General features: G+C 41.1%; 1 pseudogene; it reads left to right on the top strand.

The window, feature by feature from the left end:
- Positions 1 to 6575: 6575 nt before the first annotated feature.
- Positions 6576 to 7789, top strand: LOC109436167 (putative G-protein coupled receptor 160; annotated as a pseudogene).
- The last annotated feature ends 2648 nt before the right edge of the window (positions 7790 to 10437 follow it).

Genomic DNA, 10437 nt, shown 5'->3' with positions numbered 1-10437 from the left:
TAAATCCTGACAGCTCTTTGCAGCCCTGCTTTCTCAGGCTTGGGGAACCCCAAGTATGAGCGCCACAGGCACCCCAGGTCCTCCAGCCCCTCACCACCATTACAGAGGCTCAGTCTTTCACTCCGAGCCAGGTTCAGCGCCAGCCTTTCAGTGACCTGCTCAATGGGGAGAGCCAGCCAGGGGGAAGAAGGTGAGCTCTGGCTCAGGCTCTCATCCCAACTCCTGGGCTACTGACTTTCATCTGTCTCATAAAGGTTGTTGGCACCCATCTGTAATAAAAATACAGGCTGTCCAGGGAAATTTGAATATCAGATATATGATAAATAAGTTTTTAGTATAAGTATGTCCCAAATATAGCATAGGATATACTTATACTAAAAATTATTTACCGTTTACTTGAAATATTTGATAAATAGAGCATCCTATAATTGGTCCAACTCCTGCCTGGCTCAGATGAGGAAACTGAGGTCTCAGAGGGAGGGACTGACCTAAGCCACACGGCCTGCTGGAGGCATTGCCATGAGTAGAACCTGGCTTCTACCTGCTTTGAGGTCTTTCACCGCCAGCTGCTGAGATGGCAGAGACACCCAGCCAGAACCAGTTGGCACCCTCTGTTCAGCACCTCCCACCCCATCCCCCTTCAGTGTCATGGCTAATGACTCCACCTCATCCACCTCCCCAGGAGTCCCATCATGGCTGAGTCCTTACCTCCTGCCCAGCCTTCTTGTCTAAAACATTGCATCTTTCCTGAGCCCATTCATGGCCCTGCTCTCTACTCAGCTTTGGTGAAAAGGGAAGAGGATGGAGTCCTAAGGCAGACAGGCCTCTTATAAACTTGGGAACCTTAAGCAAGATACTCCATCTCTCGGATTCCCAGTTCCCTTATCTGTAAAATGGGTGCAATGTCGCCTGCCCATAAGGCTCCAAGGCAGCCTGTTTGTACATGTGAGGAAGCTTTGCAGCCTCACATGGGCTGGGCAAATGCAGGCTGTTATCATGGCTCAGCATTCCCCCCAGTGTCTTCTGTGAAGGCTGGGTCTGTGGGAGGTTAAAAGGTGCTGTCAGGCAGTGGAGGGGGGGTCCCTGTCCTCATGTGGAAATGCTGGACTAGCAGGATTCACCAGGGACTTCTCAGCACCTTGAACTTACCAGTATATGTTGTGGATCTCTGAAACTGAATTCTCAGCTTTTTCCAAACGTCTTTGGCCACAAAATCCTTTTGGTTAAGGAGTTCCTTGAACGACTGAGTGACAAAAGCAGATGTGGGCACCTTCTCAGGTGGTACAACCAAGACAGTTACTGGCCTAGTACCTTCTGGGGCCTGACTGTCAGCTGTCATAGAAACAAAACACAGACACACCTCCCCAGAATCAGACTGGGGCCCTCCTCATTCTCACTTCCTTTCCTGCTCAATGAGGGCAGAGTCGAGAGTTGGGGAAAGCAGGCTTGCTGCACCCCATGATGTGTCAGACTGAACCGAGAAGGGTGGGGGTCACCCTGAATCCTTTCTGGCTGTTCACCCAACCCCAGGGAGGCAGACACACACACTCACCACACACACTCACACACTCACATCACTCACTTATACACTGTCACTCTAACTCACAATCACACACTCTTCAGAGTATTCACAAATTCACACACACTCATACTCAGACATACATATACTGTCAAACACAAATTCACACACACTCAAATACACACACCCAAACCCACACAAACTTACATTCACATACTAACTCACAGTCACACACTCTCAAACACACAAATTCACACACACACACACTCATGCACAAACACACCACCTTTATTTCTGCTCTTTGTGGAAGCTACTGAATGCCATACTAAGGAAAATTGAATATAAGCATTGTAAGTACTTTTTTGCCTCTAATTTTTATTTTTTATTGAAAAAAATTAATCATATAAGTAAGAAGAAATAAATGAAGTCACTTATAAGCTCACCAAATAGATATAAACTTGTTAAACATTTACAGGAATATCCATTTACACTTTTAAATGCATATATTTATAAATACACATATTTTATGCATAATTACATACCATAAAAAAACTATTTTTAAACAGCTTTTTAAATTTAACAAAATATAAGGAACATCTTTCCATGTCAATAAATTTAGATTTGCTTCATCATTTCTACTGGTTGCCTAATTTTGTACTTTAGGGATGAGCCACAACTGGAGTCCTTTGATTCTGGGACGCATGTGTCTACTTTGATGCTTCTACTTGCACAGCAGGGGCTAGGAAAGCCCTCTGATGGCTCATGCAATAGTCCAGGTGACTGATAGGAACACTTGTTCAGACGGGGTGCCTCCTAATCTCAAGACGGCTGCTGTAGCTCCTCCAGACCTCAGGGCCTCATCCCGGGTGAAAAATCGTAAAGAGTGAATCAGGGAGGGGTGGTACTAATACAAGAAAAGCAAAGCTTTCCTAGAAATCTTCAGCTTAGATCTCATTGGTACACCTCAGTAGCTACCCCCAAGTGCAATGGGCTATAGGGAAGGGAGTCTTTTACTGGACTTTTGTTGCAACTTTGAACAAAATTGAGATTCTGCCAGGAAGGAGAAGAAAGAATGGGAATCAGGTAGGCAATAGCTGAGGCCTTCTTGCTAAAAGGCACTTTGAAGGAAGAATTGATAGGACCTTGTAGCTAGTTGGATACAGGAAGTAGAAAAGTGGAAGCAAAAGTTTGACAATATTTGGGGCCTGGGAGGCTGAGGGACTGGTTGTGAAGCAGGCAAGTTAGGAAAAGGAGCATGTGTGTGAAAAGCTGAGTTTGAGGTGTTGCACTCGTGTCCCCCTCTGTGTGAGCTGCTTGAGAGAAGGTTCGCCTTGCGATCAGGATCTCGCATCAGGCCTAGAACATCCCTCATCCCTCAGACCAAATGGTCAGCTGATACCCGACTCAGTTCACCTCGTACGAGGAAACCAGGATTCAGAGAGGTCTAGTGTGTTGCCCAAGAACACACTTCTCCAAGAGAATAGGCCTGAGGACTTGAACCCAGGCCCATCTGACTCCAGGCCCCAAGTTTCTGCCCCGCTCCACACTGTTCATATCTCTAGGTTTCCAGTGCAGAGCTGCGACTCCCCTGGCGGCCACTCAGACACTGCTCCCCCTCTTCTCAGCAGGCCGCCTCTACTCTACCCACTTGTAGAGACTTTGGTCTAATGTGTGAAGACCACATTCATTAATTAAAGGGAAAACGCCCCCAGAAGATGACTCACGTTTCTTTGTTGTGGGAAAAGGCCCCCAGAAGATGGGGGCCCCCAACAAACCTCCTTTGTTGTGGGGTATTCAATAAGACCAGATATTCCATAAGTCCTTGCCTGGGGCTTTGAGGAGTACAGGACTCATTTCAAGTAGTTAGTCGCAGGCCTCTACCCAGGCCTCAAGGGTCCCATGTCAAGAGCACGTGGGTAGATCCTACTGTCTTCCTATTCGTGGGCTCCATGGACTGGTCCATTGCAAGGCGTGCCCAGAACCCCAGGAGTTCCTATCTGAAGGTTATTGCTTTCTGTATCTTCTTCAAGAATCCTTTGCTCTCTCCAAGGTGATGAAGATAGGCTTTTCTTTTCTTCTAGGAATTTTATAGTTTTAACTTTTATATTTAGGTCTATTTGAGGTTCCATTATTTCAGAATCAATTAGTGAAAATATTTTCCTTTTTCCATTGAATTTTTTACCTATGAATTGTTTTGGCACCTTGGTCAGAAATCCACTGACAGCATAAACATGAGTCTATTTGTGGGGCGCCGAATGGCTCAGTTGGTTAGAGCACGAGCTCTCAACGACTTGGTTGCCAGTTCAATTCCACATGGGATGGTGGGCTGCGCCCCCTGCAACTAACATTGAAAAGGGCCACTGGACTTGGAGCTGAGCTGCACCCTCCACAACTAGATTGAAGGACAATGACTTGGAGCTGATGGGCCCTGGAGAAACACACTGTTCCCCAATATTCCCCAATTGAAAAAAAAAAAAAAGGAATGAAGTAATGATACATGCTACAATAGGGGCAAACCAATATGGGCAAACCTTGAAAGTATTATGGTAAGTCCCTATATGAGCCCTTTCAGAAGAGCACCTGGGACTCCAGCCACCCTTCATCTCACTCAGCCACAATCTCTGCTGGTTTTCACAGCCAGAAGTTGTGGGGACTTCTCTTCCTGGCACTGGAACCCTACACTGGGTAGTCTGGTGTGGGCCTGGGACCCCTCATTCCTCAGTGGAGAACCTCCACCATACCTGGATGTGGGACTAGCCCATTCCATATTTCCACCCCTCCTACCAGTCTCAAAGTGGCTTCTTCTGTATGTTGTTAGTTGTAGGACTTCTCTTCAGCTAGACTTCAGGTGATTCTTAATGATGGTTGTTCTGTATTTTAGTTGTAATTTTTATGTGGCCATGACAGGCAAGCATAGCATTTACCTACTCTGCCATCTTGAGTGGAATATTGTATTTTCAGTCTTTAATTTGCAAATGTAATTTTATTCTATTAAAAATAGCAACTTTTCTATTTCCACTTATGACTACAAGTTGAGTTTAATATTTTTCCTTTTTTTTTAAAGATTTTATTTGGGAAGGGGAACAGGACTTTATTGGGGAACAGTGTGTACTTCCAGACCTTTTTTCCAAGTCAAGTTGTTGTTCTTTCAATCTTAGTTGTGGAGGGCACAGCTCAGCCCCAGGTCCAGTTGCCATTGCTAGTTGCAGGGGGCGCAGCCCACCATCCCTTGTGGGAGTCGAACCGGCAACCTTGTGGTTGAGAGGACGCATTCCAAACAACTTGGCCATCCGGGAGCTCAGCGGCAGCTCAGCTCAAGGTGCCGTGTTCAATTTTAGTTGCAGGGACCAGAGCCCACCATCCCTTGCAGGACTCAAGGAGTTGAACTGGCAACCTTGTAGTTGAGAGCCCACTGGCCCATGTGGGAATCGAACCGGCAGCCTTCGGAGTTAGGAGCATGGAGCTCTAACCACCTGAGCCACTGGGCCAGCCCCTCCCTTTTTTTTTTTAACTGTTAAATTTATTTTGGAGGAATTGTCTTTTTGTATCCCATGCCCATTATCTACTGGACTCTACTTTTTTTTCCATTTGTAAGAATTTTTTATGTAACAAATATATTAATAGTGTGATATATTTGCTCCAAATATTTTGTCACTTCTTGGTTAACCTTTATATTTTAGTATTTTTTTATGTATAGAAATTTTTCATTTTCTGTAGTCAAATATGTCTCTTTCCTTATGAGATCTTTTTTCAGTTTAGGAAGTTTTCATTACCCCCTTTTCCCTAGAAAATATTTTTTTTTCTAATTTTTACAGATATATGTGTGTGTGTGTCATATATATATATATATATATATATATATATATATATATACATATACATATACATATACATATACATATATATGTAACACTTTAATCCTCTGGAACTTGTTTTTATAAGGTATGGGGGGATTAATACAAATTGGTTGTTACAAAACAGTCATAGGGATGTAAAGTACAACATAGAGAATATAGTCAACAATGTTGCAACAACTATGTACAGTGCCAGGTAGGTACTAGTCTAACCAGGGGTATCTGTGCATAAATAATATAAATGTCTAACCACTATGCTGTACACCTGAAATTAATACAAGATAATTTTGAATGTCAACTATAACTGAAAAAAGTAAATAATTTTTTTAAAAAGGTATGGGGGATCAAAATGTATTATTTTCAAAATATGATTCACTTCATCTAAAACTGTTCATTGTGTGTTTCTCCCTCCTCCTCTCTACTGATTTGAAATGATTTTTTTATTATATATTAAGGTATATGTAATAAGATCAAATTCTGGGCTTTCTAGTCTGTCTCATCCACCTGACTATCCAGTGTTCTATTGTTTACTGCAGTTTTCTTTTTCAGATTTTCCTTTGATGTTACTGCACATTAAATCTATACTTTAGATATTTTATACACTGTAATACATTATATACGTATACTTTACATACTAATTACTAAAGATAATACTTTAGAGATTATTTTGATAAATAAAATATCACACTGTAATTCTCATTTTAAATTTTGTTAGAACTGATCATTAACATGGGAAAAATTTGTCACTTTTCCAACCATGAGCGTAATTTTCTGTTTTTACAAAGTCATCTTTTACATCGCTCAAAAAAAAGTTAAAAAAAAAAAAGTTTTAGGAAGAACTCTGAAGCGCAGAGACACCGAGCGCCAGCGCGAGCCGCGGAGCAGGGTGGCCTGGGGAGCTGGTGGCCGCGAGCCCGCGCACGGACAGCCAGTGGACGAAGGTGCAGCAGGGAGGAAACGCGCTCGCTCTGTCGCGCACTTGCGCACATGACGGGGAGCTTATCCACATGGCACTTGGTACATACAGCAAAATGAAACGCAAGGAATCACAAGTAAGGTAATTGAAAGCAGAAAACTGAAATAAAATAGAAAGATCATCAGCCAAGAAAGACCCGTGGAGAAAGCAGAGGATGAAGCTAAAGGGAAGCAGGGTTTTATCATGATGTATTTCGGCTGGCCGCCTGAAATTTAACTAAAAAATCACTGCTCTTTCTTCAGAGAACTGCTGTGTGCAGTTTCAGTTATGGGACGCAAACCAGCCCCCTCCATGGTAAGGGTCTGCTGCTATTCTTGGTTATACTTGGGGAAATATTATTAAACATTTTCACGCTTGGAATAAGAAGAAAACACACCAATCAAAATTGTAGGAATATTTTGCATTTCACTGGCATTCATCGATCTTTTTCTTTTGCTAAACATTTCCATTATATCCTATTTCAGGGATTTTGTCCTATTAGGCATTAGGTTTGCTAAGTACTACCACATCTGCCTATTTAATCAAACTATTTCCTTTACTTAGGGCTTTTTGCATTATCCAGTTTTCTGATAGCTTGTATAGATTATTACCTAATTTCTCTAAAATCACCAAGTTTCCATTTTGCTGTCAAAATTATTTTTATTTCTTTAATTTTAATTTGGATTTCGGTCCTTGTTTATGGGTTCATGTTTTGGGAGACCCAACCTGAAGGCACAGAATGTTTGTTTTTATCAATGCCTCTTTTACATCAGCGCTCAGGATGACTGCCTGTCATTTTCCATGGTGATGACTTTATTTATGGCTTTTATACCCTCTGGTCAGAAGTCATGACCTTGGTACAAGCTTTTAGGGTAGCTAGATGAATGAGATTATCCTCTATTTTCCCTTTTCACCCCACTCCAGTTATAATGTGAGCTCTAAAAAATACTCTTGCCCAAGCTCGTAGTGTATTTTCTTGGTACCTAGTTACCATTTGTATTACTTCAAATAATCATCCTTTTACTTAAAGTACATCCTTCAGTGTATTTTGAAATGAACATTCCCTGGTTGTACTTTATCAATAGTTTTCTCATTGCTACAGTTGATTGCTTTAATTGTCACAAACTTAATTTAAGAGATATCACATTTCTTGTGGTTCCATTTGTCAGCTGGAAATGCTATTTCATTCCCTTACAATTCATAGTTTTGAGCACATTGAAAATCCTATATCAATAATAATAATCTGTTAATGTTTTAACAATTTACTTTTTACAGTTTAATCAAAACTTACAACTACAATAAGAATCTAATTTTTAAAATGAGAAAGAATGATAACTCAGGACATATAAAAATTGAACTGAACTAATGCTTTCCCTTAAATTTATACCTTTTCATAATGTATCTCTTGGGGCTATGATACTATTGATTAGATAGTGTTTTCTTTTAAAAACAAAATAATTCCAAAGGAAGTGTTTATAACCTGTTCGGGAACATTGTATATTACAAATGTTAATTTGTTATTAACACAAAAGTGAAATGAATTAACATTTGGCTATACTAATCTTTGTTATCCAAAAAAACTACTGGATGCAAACTTAAGTAACTGAAATTCACTCCCAATTTTAAGATACAAACTCAAATAAACATTTTTTATTAGTATCAAATTTAAAAAAAAAAAAACACAAAAAAAATACAAGAACTCTCAGCAGCAGCTTGCCACCCAAAGCATAAATGTTGGAGAGGAAAGCAAGGTGAAGAAAAAGACCTTCAAGTGGCTACTGTCGTTAAACTCTCTCACTATTTCTCCATCCTTTTAGCTGGAGGGTTGGGAAGTTCCACTTGCACTTCCCAGAACTCATTGCAACTTGGATCTGGATGAGAAATCAGGTTCTACAATTAGACGCACTCACATGGGATTTGGGAGTGACCCCAAGGCCATTTTTCTGTCCCCTTACTGTTTTTGCTGGCAAGCAAAGTCATGAAAATGAGAGGTTTAGGGGTAGGAGCATTTCCAGTACCAAAAGGCTTTAGTTTGGCTTAAGCTAGCTCATGGCCCTCTCCATCTTCAAAGCCAGCAATTGCAGATCAAGTCTTTCTGATGTTTTGAATCTCCCTGAAGTCCCTTGTGCCTCATCTTCCGATCTCCCACGCCACACACACATAGTCACATAGATACACAGGCCATCCTGCCTGTTAAAGGAGATCCCCCTCCTTGCTTTATCATGCATGAGTTTATGATTTAAACTTTTCTTTATGAGCAGCATAAGAAAGTTGAATTTTTTTTTTTTTTAGTTATGAAAAGCATGAGGAAAACAAATAGAAGCCCCACTTTCCCATTATTTCATAGTCTCTCTCCTCAGAGGAAACTACGGTTAAAACTTTCTTTTTCGTCTTTCGATACAAGCATACAAATACATATACATTGCTCCATTCTTAATTATGAAAGGTAAAACATATTCAGAAGTGTGCACAGAACAAAATGGACAACTCAATGGTTCATTCTAGAGCAAACATCCATGTAACCACCACCCAGGCCAAGAATCCCGCCAGCATCCCAGAAGCCCTTTCCATCTCCCTTCTCTGCTGCCCGAAGGTAATACTACCCTGACCTGAATGATAATCACATCCTTGTTTTTCTCTATAGGTTTACCATCTAAGCACATACTCTTCAACGCAGTAGTTCTGTTTTCTCTGGTTTTGAAATATATGTAAGTAGAATCATACAGAATGGAGTTTCGTGTGTCTGACTTCTTTGGATCAGCATGAGATTCATCCATGTTATTACGTGTGTGAAAAGTTTAGTCTTTTCCATTGCTGAGCAGTATTTTATTGTGTGAATAATTTATAATTTATCAACTCTCCTGTTCATAGATGTTTGTGTTGTCATCTGTTTTGACCTGCTAATACACACTAATTCTCTTCGTTTTTTCCAAATTTGTTCAGGTGTAATTAAAGTGCACTTGCCTGCACACATCTAAAGTGTACAACTTTACGAGTTTTGACACATGTGAAACCATCACAGCAGTCAGGAAAGCGAACATACCATCACCTCCTTGTGTCCTTTTGGACAGATGGATGGAGTTGGTCTGCATGGACGAAATGAAGGAAGGAAACCCACGTGATGGATGAACTGGATGGATGAGTAACTAGAAAGAGGCTTGCATGGTATAGTCTCCTCTCACCATTTTGGATGTACCTCCCTGGATACCTTCTACAAACAGATGTTACAGAGACAGTTCATGTATCAGCTGACTCGAAGGGCCCATTCTGGTGCTTAGTCGTCTCCTGACCGTGGACGCTTGACTGGCTGTTGAGAAATGACAGGCGTGCCTGCTTTGTGTCTTAAGCAGAAGCCCCTGAATGCACCACTGTGGCCAACTAATGACAGCTCAAATGGTGAGGACTGACTCTCGAACCTCTCCTTGGCGATCAGAGCTAACCACATGGCCAACGCCATATGAATCACACCAGACTATGACACAAAAGAGAGGTCAGTGGTTTCTCAGGGCGTTAGCAAACCTCATCTGAGCTGCCTATGACAAGTTTCTCAAGTTTCCACACCACAAGAGGGGCTGAGCCTCCCCTCAGACCTCTGCTCTCAGAAATTCTTTTTCTATTATTATTTTTTTCAGTTACAGTTGACATTCAGTACTATTTTATATTATATTTCAGGCATACAGCATAGTGGTTAAACATTTATGCAGTGATTTATGCATAATTTATCCAGTGATCCCCCGATTACTACCGATCTGGCATTACACATAGTTATTGCAACATTATTGACTATATTCTCTATTTTGTACTTTACATGCCCGTGACTATTTTCTAACTACCAATTTGTACTTCTTAATCTCTTCAACTTCTTCACCCACCGCTACAGCCCCTCCCATCTAGCACTCTAATAAATCTATTGCCCATTTGACACCGTACATAGTTATTACAATATTATTGACTATATTCTTTACGCTATACCCTACATCCCCATGATTACTCTGTAACAGCCAATTTGTACTTTTTAATCCTTCCCTTTTTCACCCACCCCTCAAAACCCCCTGCCATTGGGTAACCATCAAAATGTTCTCTGTATCTGAGTTTGCTTCTGTTTTGTT

This window comes from Rhinolophus sinicus, linkage group LG05, assembly GCF_036562045.2.
Source record: "Rhinolophus sinicus isolate RSC01 linkage group LG05, ASM3656204v1, whole genome shotgun sequence".
NCBI lineage: Eukaryota > Metazoa > Chordata > Mammalia > Chiroptera > Rhinolophidae > Rhinolophus > Rhinolophus sinicus.
Note: the sequence above shows the minus strand (reverse complement) of the source record. Positions and strands in the feature narration are given on the sequence as shown.